This window comes from Rattus norvegicus, chromosome 5 (assembly GCF_021556685.1).
Source record: "Rattus norvegicus strain SHRSP/BbbUtx chromosome 5, alternate assembly SHRSP_T2T, whole genome shotgun sequence".
In the NCBI taxonomy this organism is placed as follows: domain Eukaryota; kingdom Metazoa; phylum Chordata; class Mammalia; order Rodentia; family Muridae; genus Rattus; species Rattus norvegicus.
This window is the reverse complement of record NC_141538.1, coordinates 171,850,851-171,862,565: the sequence shown is the minus strand read 5'-3', so window position 1 is coordinate 171,862,565 and position 11,715 is coordinate 171,850,851. Positions and strand designations below refer to the sequence as shown.

The 11,715-nt window shown below is 50.2% G+C and overlaps 1 long non-coding RNA gene across 1 annotated transcript; it reads left to right on the top strand.

The window, feature by feature from the left end:
• The first annotated feature begins 461 nt into the window (after positions 1-461).
• On the top strand, positions 462-5,736 carry LOC103692526 (uncharacterized). The gene is made up of 2 exons (XR_015621385.1): positions 462-746; positions 5,281-5,736. It is a non-coding gene; the product is annotated as an uncharacterized LOC103692526 (long non-coding RNA).
• Positions 5,737-11,715: the final 5,979 nt, after the last annotated feature.

Below are 11,715 nucleotides of genomic sequence, written 5' to 3'. Positions count from 1 at the left end.
TGGCCCCTGACAGGCAGGCTGACTGTGGGAGACATGGGCTGTGAGGAGAGATGTGAACATATCAGTAGTCTAGCCAGGGCCTAGGGGCAGGATGGGGCCCTGCAGGGTGACCTGTTTTCCCCTCACTTGAGGGAGTTGAATGTGCACCCCTGCAAGCTCCTGGAAGGCCAGCTAGTAAGCTGTTTCCCACTCTAGCTTCCCACAAGTCTGTGGGCTCCTCAGCCCCCTGCTGAGGTAGCTGCCTCTCTTGGGAACTGGCTTCTGATGCAGGGGCCATGGGGAGCTTCCCAAGCCAGACAGACTGCAGGCTGGCGCCGGCCAGCCCCTTCCTCTCCAGCCACTAGGGCCTGCGGCAGCTCTGTAGAACAGGGCAGCCGGTATGGCAGAGAGCCCAGAGTGGGAGGGCGGCTGCTTCTGGGTCACCTCCCCTGGGCCGGTGCCCTCTGCCAAGGGGCTCTGGCAGAACCACTCCAAGGGGCATGGAGAAGGATGGACGCTCTCCCCCGGGGCCCCAACTATTGGGCCAGCAGGAAGTAGAGAGGTCCAGCTGTGGTCCACAGACCTTGGAGTCTTGGCTTTGGGGCTGCTCTGAGGGGGCACAGAACGGGGCCCAGGGAAGCCTTGCAGCCCCTGGGCCCCAAGCAGCAGCGCCTAGAGGCCTGGGCGGCAGGAAAGGGAAAGGTGACGTCATTGCCGCCTGGAATCTGCTGTTTGGAGGCGTCGCCATGGAGACCGGAAGGCTCAGGGTGGGTAAAAATAGCAAACCCAAGAGGGTGTAAGTTCCAAGAATCAGAGTCTGAAAAGAGAAAGGAATACAAGTTCTCGTTGCTCACGAGGACAGAGACTCCATCCTGGAGACAAATGAGAGGGGCCAGGATACTTCCAGGCCGCTACCACCCACCGGGCTTGTGACCTAGGCACTACTGGGAGCTTGCCCCCACTCAGAATATGGTATGAGAGAGTCTCCCAGCTGGGGACATCTGCAAGCATATGGCCTCTGCTGGGACATAGAAAGCTGCTCCACCGGGGTGTCCCTTCCTCAGAAAGGGGAAGTGGCCAGCCTGCTGGAGGAGCTCAGCTTCCTGCTCCTTCAGTCTGAACTCTGGCCTCAGGCAGACTCTGCAGGGTTGGGGCGGGGGGGGGGGGGGGGAGAGAGAGACAGAGAGAGACAGAGAGAGAGACAGAGAGACAGAGAGACAGAGAGACAGAGAGACAGAGAGACAGAGACAGAGAGACAGAGACAGAGAGACAGAGAGAGACAGAGAGAGAGAGCGCACACACTTTTTGGCATGGGCCCAGGTGCCCTTTTCCTGCCCTGCTGCAGCGAGGAAAAGTAGCCATATGAGAAAAACACCCCCTCCTTGCATGAGCCAGGATTTCCCTCTGGAACAAGCTGGGATGGGACCCAGCACTCAGAAATATCCAGTGCAAACTGTTTGCATGTCTCCGTAGCTGTGCTCTCATTCCCAGGAGGCCAGAGGGGTGGGGGTGGGGGTGTCTGCTGAGCGTCCTTACAGGTTCTCTCAAGTCCCAGGCCACAGAAATGCAGCAGTGGGGTTGAAGGGGCAAGCCTGGGAAGATTCCCTGCATCTCTGGGCTGGGCCACAGGAATCAGCATGTAGACTTAGCACCTGAGGGCTCCTCCAAGCAGTCGCTTTCCAGAGTCCCAGAGGAACCTATGTCCTGGCCAAAGTAGAAACTAGTTGCTGACTAGGTAACACTGAGCTTGAGGCCGCAGGACAACTTAGTTGCCCTGAGATAGACCAAGAACCTTCCCGGGAGGAGTAGCAAAGACGTCTGTCCTGTTGTGGATGTCTATCTGCTGCCCTGGAAGTGCTGTTTCCGTCCTCACCCCTCTCTCACTCTTACTTCCCCCTTGCCTCCTCCCTCCTTCCTTCCTTCTTCTGCACCTCTGCTCCAAACCACCCGAGGTTCCACATCCTGGGCATCTGGGCTTGTGTGTCCTTCATGCAAATACCACTGTTTTCTGATAGCAGGGGGAGGGGGGCCCTCAGGCAGGAGTAGCGGCATCTCCTTCCCTGAACAGGGTCTGTCCTTTCATGCCCAGACCTCCCTTGGCTTGGCAGTTGGTGGCTGAGGAGGGCGAGGGTAAATGGAGCCCCACGAAGGGGGAGCTGTTCCCCCAAGAAATAGCTCGAATGCCTTATGTAACTCGTGAGCTCACTGCAAGGGCCTGCCAGAAATGACGGCACGAGGGCGGGCTGGCGGGAGGGGGCCTGTTCAGGAACCAAGTGTGGCTCAGATTTACGAGGAGGCCCTGTTTCCAGGAGAGAGGGGCCTGGGGCCTGTACAGGGAGAAGGATGCTACACCAACCCAAGGGGTGCAAGGGCAGCAAAGCTATAAGCTGAGTCTGTTGGAGGCAACAAGGGCCCCCGGAGCCTGAATGGGATGAGGGGCTGGTATTCTGGCTGGCCTGGGATGTAGGGTGTGTCGGGTTGATCACCAAGCAGCCACAGACCCAAATCTTCCCTGCTGCCCCCACCAGCCTGGTGCCAGAAGGGCCGTGATTCAGAGGAAAGGGTTCCTCCTAAGTTACCCAGGATCTTCCCTGGAGGAGTTCCAGAGGGTGTGGAGGGGTAGCAGGCAGCACAGCTCTTTCCTAACCCCAGCTACCCTCTGCCTTCTGACCCTCCTCCACCCACAGTGTCCTAAACCAGGGCATTTGCTTGCCCTAAGAGCAAGAGCCCTGATGGGACTGGATTCCAAGACTGATAGCTGTTCACCCTGCATTTCTTCTCTCTCTCTCTTCTTTTTAATATTTATTTTTATTTCATGCAGATTGATGTTTTGCCTGCATGTAGAGTATGAGGGTGTCAAATCTTGGAGTCACAGACAGTTGCGAGCTGCCATGTGGTTGCTGGGAATCGAACTTAGGGCCTCTGGAAGAGCAGTTGGTGCTCTTAACCACTGAGCCATCTTTCCAGACCCGGCTTTTCTCTTCTTACGGTTTCCTCTGCCTCTCTGGGACGTGTGCAGCATCACCTGCCTTCTATAGCGGGCAGGTCTGCAACCCAGGTGTACACCTCGGATGGGTCCAGGACAGCATCTTGGTGATCATCCTCTGGAGGGATTTCAGGTCCCAAGATGGAGAGAGGGTGCTTCAAAGAGGCTATGTTAGGGGCTGTTGGTGCTTCCTTGGGACCAGGATGATCAGTAGGCTTAGAGAGGTATTAGTCACACAAGAATCCTCTTCCAGAGCAGGCCCAAACAACCATCTTACTTCAGCAATTCTGCTGGGACGATGAACTACTCCCTAAGATGTAGAGAGACTCTCTTATCTGCTGACAGCCTAAAAAGTTAGCACACCCTGAGGCAGAGCGAGGGTATACCCCGGTCATGAGGAACCTGGCTCATTAGCCTGAGTAGTTATGTGTTACGAGGCCAAATCTTGAGAGGCAGGCAGCTCCTGGGGAGGGTCTGAGCCCCTGATTTTATAGGCCTACAAGTGGAAACCGGAAATGAGTCGGGGCTGCCTGAGGTGCTCAGTACGGGGCATACCCACTAAGGGGAGAAGCAAGAGGGAAGAGAGAGGAAGATGTTGGGGCTCCCATGAGGACTTGGTCTGGGCCTGAAGGCTGGACTCCCTCTACATAAGAGAAAGATCTCAAGACCTTGCCTGAGTGCTGGGAGGCACGACAGGTATATTTCATGGGTAAGAGTCTGGGTGACAGTGTACTTTAGGGGCTCCTCAAGGCCTCTGGAGTCTGACCCTGAAAATATCCCCTGCTCTCTTCTCTCTTGATGATAGTGTGTGAGCCCTGTAAGCCAACACGTCTTGACTGTTCAGTCCCTTAGCAGTTAGCGTCCTCGGATGCTTAGTGTGCTGTTTGGATTTGAACCTCAAGGTGAAGTAAATGTACCACCAGGACCCCTGATCTTGTGGCACATGGAGTTCCACCATGATTCCCAATACCACTGTAGCTTTGGGCCCTGGGAGAGACATTGAGAAGTGGCCTTAACTGTTGGAGAAGCAGACTGAACCTTTGTGTGACGGGGACAGCGCCACTGCTGTCTATGTGTCAGGCAATGCAACAGCAAAGGGAGCCCAGAGGATGATAGGGATGAGGGATGGACTGGGGCTGCCATGATCCCTGCCCCCTCTGCCCTGAAGCTCCTCATGTTTTACACATGAACCCTTTTAGCCACTTGGGATCACAGCTTTAGCCTTAGGGCCCGGGCTTGGCAGAATGCTGCAGGCCACGGGCATGAGGCGGCTGTGCTGTGATCAGCTCGGTGTGTCTGGAGCCCAAGGCAGGCGATCGCCAGCTAGGTGTACATTCCAGAGCAGCACAGCATGCTTCAAGGGACAGGGTCCAGGAGGCTCTGGTGGGACTGTAGGATAGGGTGTCTGTATATACTCTCCTCCAGGTCTGTGCCGATCCTCCAGCCTGGCCTTTGGTGAAATGTCACACTGGCTGTCACAGGTTTTGAATACATCATCAACTCCAGGGCCTGAGCTGCTCAGGATGGGAGCCCTCTCCTCTCATTCCTGACGCTGCACCCTCAGCCTTAGAACTCTGTATCAGGCAAATGGGTTGGATGGGGGGTCTTCCACAAGAGAAGGGCCCAGGACTCATCCAGCCTCCCTCCCCAGCTTAGGATCAATGGGCTCCTGAGATTGGTCATTGACCTCTGCTCGGTCTCTGAGTGTGGTGGCCCCATGGTTACCCTCTCTAGGTTGGCAGTGATGTAGGCAAACAGGCACTCCTGTTTGACACAGGAAAGAGGCCCCGCTTTAGTAGAAGGAAGCAGGAGCTGGGCCCAGTGCTGACTGAGGTGGTCAGCTACTGTAGGACCAGCCCCTGCTGCCAGCTCATTCTCTGGTTCCCACAGATCAGAAGCACCCACAGATACAGCTCTAGGAGAAGCCCTCTGTTCTCACTTCCTGTGTGTTGGAGGCAGATCAAATTGCCTGTGGGATGCCAGGGCCCACAAAATGACTCCAAGCTTGCTCTGGCTCCAGGGTGATCCCCAGGGGAGACAGGCATATACCTAAGACCACCCAGAACAAGTGACCCTGCATGGACAGTGTGGCTGACTTTACAGAAATTCCTGTTGTGGGGGAAGTTCCTCCTGGACAGAATGGTCTAGAAAGAAACAACAGAGAATATCAACAAAAACCAAAAGCGTCTTTTTCTTTAAGAAAGTAAGAAAGAAAAAAAAAAACTAGAAAATACAGATTTACACAAAGAAGAAAATTTAAAACACCAATGGCTCCTTCACTCTACAAAAATCCACTTTTTTTTTCTCTTTTGTAGGATGAAAGCTGTAAAGTTTCTAAGTAACAGACCGGGCTGTTCCTCAGTGCTCAAATGCCTGGCTCACACGCAACACCTTGGGTCTACGCTAGCACCACACGGGTACATAAAACCAAAGTGCTGTGTCGGTTTTGTCCAGGAACATTAACAGTGATTGATTTCAGTTTAAAACATTTTTATGGAGGCCGGAGAGTTCGCTACAAGACGGCGAAGAGCACTTGTTGCTGTCGCAGAGGACCTGGGTTCTATTCTGAGCGCACACACACAGCGGCTCACGGTCGTCTGTCAACGCCAGTCCCATGGGACCTGACGCGCACCCTCTGCTGAACTCAGCAGTCAGCAGGCATATACAAGGTGTACAAACAGTGATGCAGACAACACACACACACACACACACACACACACACACACACACACACACTAATAAAATAAATAAACTAAAAATGTTAAAAAATATATATATTATTTCCACTTTATTCTTTCTTCCTGCCCACACACTTCTAGGGATCGACCCCAGAACCTTTCATACCCTGGGGAAACACTCTACCACCTACCACGTTGCACCCCAAATCCTCCTTTCACCTTTTAATTTGAGACAGGATCTCACTATGTTGCCTGTATTGTTCTTGAGCCCACTTACTCTGTAGCTCCATGGAGCTCCTGGACTTTCAACTCTCCTGACTCGACTTCCAAGCAGCGAAGACAGGACCAGGACCAGCTTCACTCTTTAGCAGATGACTTAGTTCTCCACAGTACGTCTTGCGTTTTGTCTTGCCTTGCTCCAAACCAAGACGGTTCTTTTATGTGGGAATGTGAGCTCATTTTCCTTCTTAAAAAAAATTTTTTTTTTTTGGTTTGCTTGTTTTTATTAAGTTGCATTTATTTACTTTATGTGCGTGCAGGAGCATGTAGACAGAGATCAGAGGACAACTTTTGGTAATTGGCACTCTTCCCACCACGTGAGTCTCCTCTGTGTGTGTGTGTGTGTGTGTGTGTGTGTGTGTGTGTGTGTGTGCGCGCGCGCGTGTCTGTCTGTCTGTCTGTCTAGCTTTCTCTGCCTCTGTCTCTGTCTCCCTCTCCCTCTTTCTCCTACCCTCCCTCTTCCCTCTTGCTTATTTCAAGACAGTGTTTCTCTGTGTAACAAAGCACTGGTTGTCCTAGACTTGCTCTGAAGACCAGGCTAGCCTCAAACTCACTGAGATCTGCCTGCCTCTGCCTCCGGTGTGCTGGGATTAAAGGTGAGTGCCACCTCGCCTGGCGAGTGTCCGGTTTTAAACTCAGGTCATCAGCCTTGGCAGCAAGCACCTTTAGCCTCTGAGCCACCTCACTGTATTATTTATAGCTTAGGGTTAGGGTTCTTCTTTAATTATTTTCATTTCCTTTTAAATTAATGTTTTTATCTTTATTATTTATTTATTTATTTATTTATTTTTTGATACAGTCTCACGTAGTTCAGGCTGGCCTCAAACTTTGGGCTCTACCTTCCAAATACTTGGGTTACAAAGGTATACTGTTATACCAACACTATTTTTTTTTTCTTTTTAAAGAGATGGTCTCACTGTGTAGCCCTGGCTGGCGTCGATCTCATAGAGATCTGCCTGCCTTTGGCTCTTGAGTTGGATTAAAGGAATTCCCCACGCTCAGTCTAATGTTTTATTCTTGGTGGTCTGGGGATTGAACCCCGGGATTCATACAAGATAGGCAAGCACTCTGCCATTGAACTGTATCTCCAGACCATTTAATTTTTACCACTGAAATACAGATATATAGAAAAGACCAAAAAGAGCTGACGAGATGGTTCACTGGATAAAGGGGCTTGCTGCCAAGCCTGGTGACCTGAGTTTGACCCCAAAGACTCACATGGTGAAAACAGACTCCTAAGAGTGACCTCCGACCTCCACGTGTGAGCCTTGGCACGTGCACACAACAAGAGTGAAATAAATTCTTATATGTTTTTAAAAGCCCCCAAAGTTGGGATAGTTACAAGATGTACTGTGGACTTCTTTTAGACCTCCCCCCCACCCCCCCCCCGTGTCTTCCAGTTTCCTAAACCAGCCTCCTTCAATCTTCTCAAACATTTTTGTCTTACCACTCTCAGTATTTCTAACTTATGAGTCTCTTTCTGTCCTGCGTCTAGCTGCTAAGGCATGGTAAGATGTAACCGAGGATAAGGGTCTGTTTGTTCGTGTGTTTGGTTTGTTTGTTTATTTTTTTTTGTTTCTGTTTTGTTTTTGTTTTGCTTCTGAGACGGTTTTCTGTGTAGCCATGGCTGTCCTGGAACTCCCTTCGTAGACCAGACCTCACCTGCCTCCTGAGTGCTGGGATTAAAGTGTGAGCCACCATACTTACCCAGTGCTCTCCGCCTACCTTTCTTTCTCTTTTCTCTTCCCAAAAAAAATGAGCAATTTCATAATTTCTTGTTAAGTCATTTATATCACTATAACTATGTAAATATTATTCACGGCCGAGCCAAGTAGTAAACTCTGCTTGTATTTTTCTCTTTGTTTTTCCCCCTGAAGTTAGCATTCGCTTTGCTTTCTTTTTTAACCTCCAGAGTTTTCTCTGGATCCAAGGTGATCTTTCTTATATCTTCCAACAAGTTCTCCCCCCACCGACCCCCTAATTTGAGACAACTAGACGCGTCCCGTTCGGTTCCAGGTTTTCTTGGATTCTTCTCTCCTCTATATCGGTCTGAGCTGATTGTCCTCAGACTGGACAACCCTTACTTCTTGTCTTCACAGAAGTCCAGTTCCAGCTACTGCTTCAGAATGGACACTTAGCCTCACTCTGGCCTTCATCCCTATCCCTGGGTGGATGGGAATCTCTCCCAGGACTCATGCTGACAGCCTGGTCTTCATTCTTACAACTGTGGCTTGAGTGGGTACCAGGCTTATGTCTACTGCTCCTCACACGTTTTTGTTGAATGTTTAAACAGCACATTTTCCTCCTGGCACAGTTATTTCTTGTGTTTGTGCTTGGCCTGAGAAGGGGACCTTGTACTGTCTTGGTTGAGCTGTGGCACATGCTCTGTCAGTTCCCACAAGACCCGGTCGGTTTGTCCTTCATACGTACTCAGCAGAGACGGAGAACTCAGCCTGCCTCACACAATAAAGTTGGCACCCTGACACCAGATTTAAAGAAATGCTGTAAGAGTAACTCAGGAGTCCATCTCTCTGACACTCGGTGGCTAACGTGGCTAACGTGACAATTTTCCATACACCAAGGACAGGTTTTTTTTGTTTTTTTGTTTTTTTGTTTTTTTGTTTTGTTTTGTTTTGTTTTGTTTTTGCAATACCCTAACAGGGCCATCCAAAGCGGGTCATGTTGGGACTGAGACACAATCCAGGGCTCCCTGGTTGTCCCAGTATTGCCTTTTGTTGTGACAAGATAGGTCAACCTGGTCAGGAGCACGTGCTAGACCAAAATGTCCTTGTCTCTTTGTCCTGGTTAGCCTTCAGCATGCCTGGCCTTTCCCTGCCCGCAGTGGCCCTGATTGCCTATAAGGGCTCCTGCTGAGGCTTCGGGAGGGGGGAGAAGCACCCAGATCTATGTTTGGATGTCTCATTGCTGACAACCTGTCATAGTTAGATGTAGGCCGTGGGGTCTTGGACATAGTGATAGAGGTGGGTGCGGGATCTGCTCACACTACTGAGGTGGGCAGCAGCTATTTCTTACTACTTACAGGATCCACTCTGGTGGGCCCAGTTAAAATGGTGGCTTCCAGAATCTCTACTGGGAAACTACTCTTTTCCCTTTGTAACCAATAAGCAGTTCTGAGGGAAACGCTTTTAAACGTGCAGATAGTTCTCATTTTGCCTTTAACTATTATAGTAGATATTAAATGTGCATGAACTTGTGGTTTCTTATCTTACTTTGTGATTACTACCCATCCCTGTTATCCGTTACACCATCTGATCTGGCTAAGGGGAGCTCCCCCAAATCCCCTCTGTGTCCCTTGCTCTCCTGCCTTGATTTTTGGAGAGTCTTCCTTCTCCTTTTTTTTTTTTTCCCTTTTTTTTTTCCTTTTTTTTTTTTTTTTCCGGAGCTGGGGACCGAACCCAGGGCCTTCTGCTTGCTAGGCAAGCGCTCTACCACTGAGCTAAATCCCCAACCCCGAGAGTCTTCCTTCTCAACTGACCTGGGCTCACCTGCTTCTCAGTGTTTCTCCCCAGGCTTTGGGTCTTTTTGGAAGACTAGAATGCTCTCTGATGCTCAGAGACTGATTCTCAGAGTCCCTCCTTTGGTGGACAAAGCCGGGAGTGTTGGCCACGTTTGTGCAAACACGTGTTTATAGGTACGATGAAAGATCACACGGTATCACCCAACACCACATGGTTCCTTTACTTCTTTCTCTTAAGTTAGCATACAAAGTAATGAGTTTCACTATGGCGTTTTCATACGCAGGTAAACCAGTCCCAGGCCCTAGCTGACACTTGTCTAGGGAGATTCAGCAAGTGTGCATTTGCAGAAGGGGGACAAGCATTTGACCAGCACACCAGTATGGTAAGGTCCAGGCAGTGAGCTGAATGGGCCTCGTGAAGTTGGGTCCCTGCTTCTGCCTGTGTGCTGAAGGTCCTCCGGGTAGACACCAAGCCTCCAGTTCTTCACCCGACACAACTGTGTCTATGAACTAGATGATCCATTTACCCACATGGAGGCCTGGCCCATAGCACGACTGTGTCAGGGGCCCGAGCAGCTGTGGGAGGGGTTGAAGGAAGAAAGTCAGCAGGTGGAAAACCTCCACTGAGCTCGGGGAGCACATGGAGCCCTGCTAGCTCTGTCTGTCACGGCTGCCCTGTGGGTCAGGCTGCTTCAGAAGCTCAATCATCTCAAATGGAGGAGAAGCTTTTGAGTCCATTGAGGTGGGAAGCTACAGGAGCCAGCCTGAGACCTTCCTTGTTTTCTAGGGTTCTTTACCCTGCACCTAGGAGTCAATGCTAGTCCCTGGCTTGGGTCTTGCATAGAGCATGCGTTTAGCATCTTTGAAAGCACTAACCACCCAGACTGGTGCCCAGGGCCCCACTAAGATAAAGATCATAACTTCCTTGTTTGTTTTGAGATGGGTCTCACTGTGTAGGGTAGGCTAGGCTGGAACTCGGAGATCTGTTTGACTCTGTTCCCAAGAGCCGAAATAAAAAAAAAAAGGAGTATATTTTGGCATGCACGAATCTTTCAAGGACTGTCTAAGTCACCTTCTTTGGATTACAATTTGCCTGAATTGGATAGACTATAATCCCATTCGAGGAAGTCACTCTCTCAAATGCAACATTAATTTGTATGGAGTCTGCATGCGGGCAGACAAAGCTATCTATGGGGATACAACTAAGTCTCTCTCTCTCTCTCTCTCTCTCTCTCTCTCTCTCTAATATTCCTTTAATGAAGCAATCAGCTGTCTTTTAAAAAACTGTTTATTTTACTATACTGAAAAAAGATTTTTAAGTTGTGGGGAGGCTCATGCCATAGTGTATGTACAGAAGTCAGCAGTCGTTACGGGAGCCATTTTTCTCTTACTATGCTTCAGACTGTCAGGCTTGAGGGCAACCATTTGCCTGCTGAGTTATTTTGCCAATCTTATACCAGTTGTCACATGTATTGACAGAAGAGACAACTAAGAAACTGGGAACCTGAGTTGTGCTTAACAAGAGAGGACAATCTCCTGGGCACTGTGGGATATCAAACCTGCACTTTCAATATCAAGGCCTGTCTTGAGGTAGGGGTAGTTAAGGCTTGCACAGAGATGCCTGGCCAGCCCCGAGGTAGGTGCTGTGTCTAGGAGTGTTGGTTTGTGTCTGTTTTGATCTTACCAGGAGGTAAGAAACTTGTCACAAGCTGAAGATAACCCAGGCTGCCCTGGGTATGGCCCTCCTACTTCCCCAATCAGGAAAGGCCTGTGCCCAGGCCAATTTGAGCTCCTGGTCTTTTGGGGGAAAATTTCCCACTTCTTCACTTAAACTGTCCTGGCTCTGGTTTTGAATACCTGTGTCAGGGCCTCTGTTAGGCGTTGCCTGCTTTAGTTATCTTTCTGCAAGACTGTCCTGCCTTGATCCCATTGTATAGTCAATATATGGAGGGCCATACATATGCAGATGGATACTTGGTTCCCAGTCCTGGAGGCTGCCAGCCTGAATCACAGAGAATCACAGAGATCGGTCCAAGCTATTGGTTAATGGCTGGCTCAAGAAGGGTCAATAGCTACTAGGTACAGCTTCTTCAAGGCAGGATTCCGTTCCAAAGTTCCCACCTCACTCAACAGGGTCCAGTAGACAGATGTTGCTGGTACCTATGTCACTGGTGAGAGACTGGATCACAGTTCATGGGGTAGTCCATGTAGCCTGCTTTCCACAGCTGTTTTTCTTTCTTTCTTTTTCTTTTCTTTTTTTTTCGGAGCTGGGGACCGAACCCAGGGCCTTGCACTTGCTAGGCAAGTGCCACAGC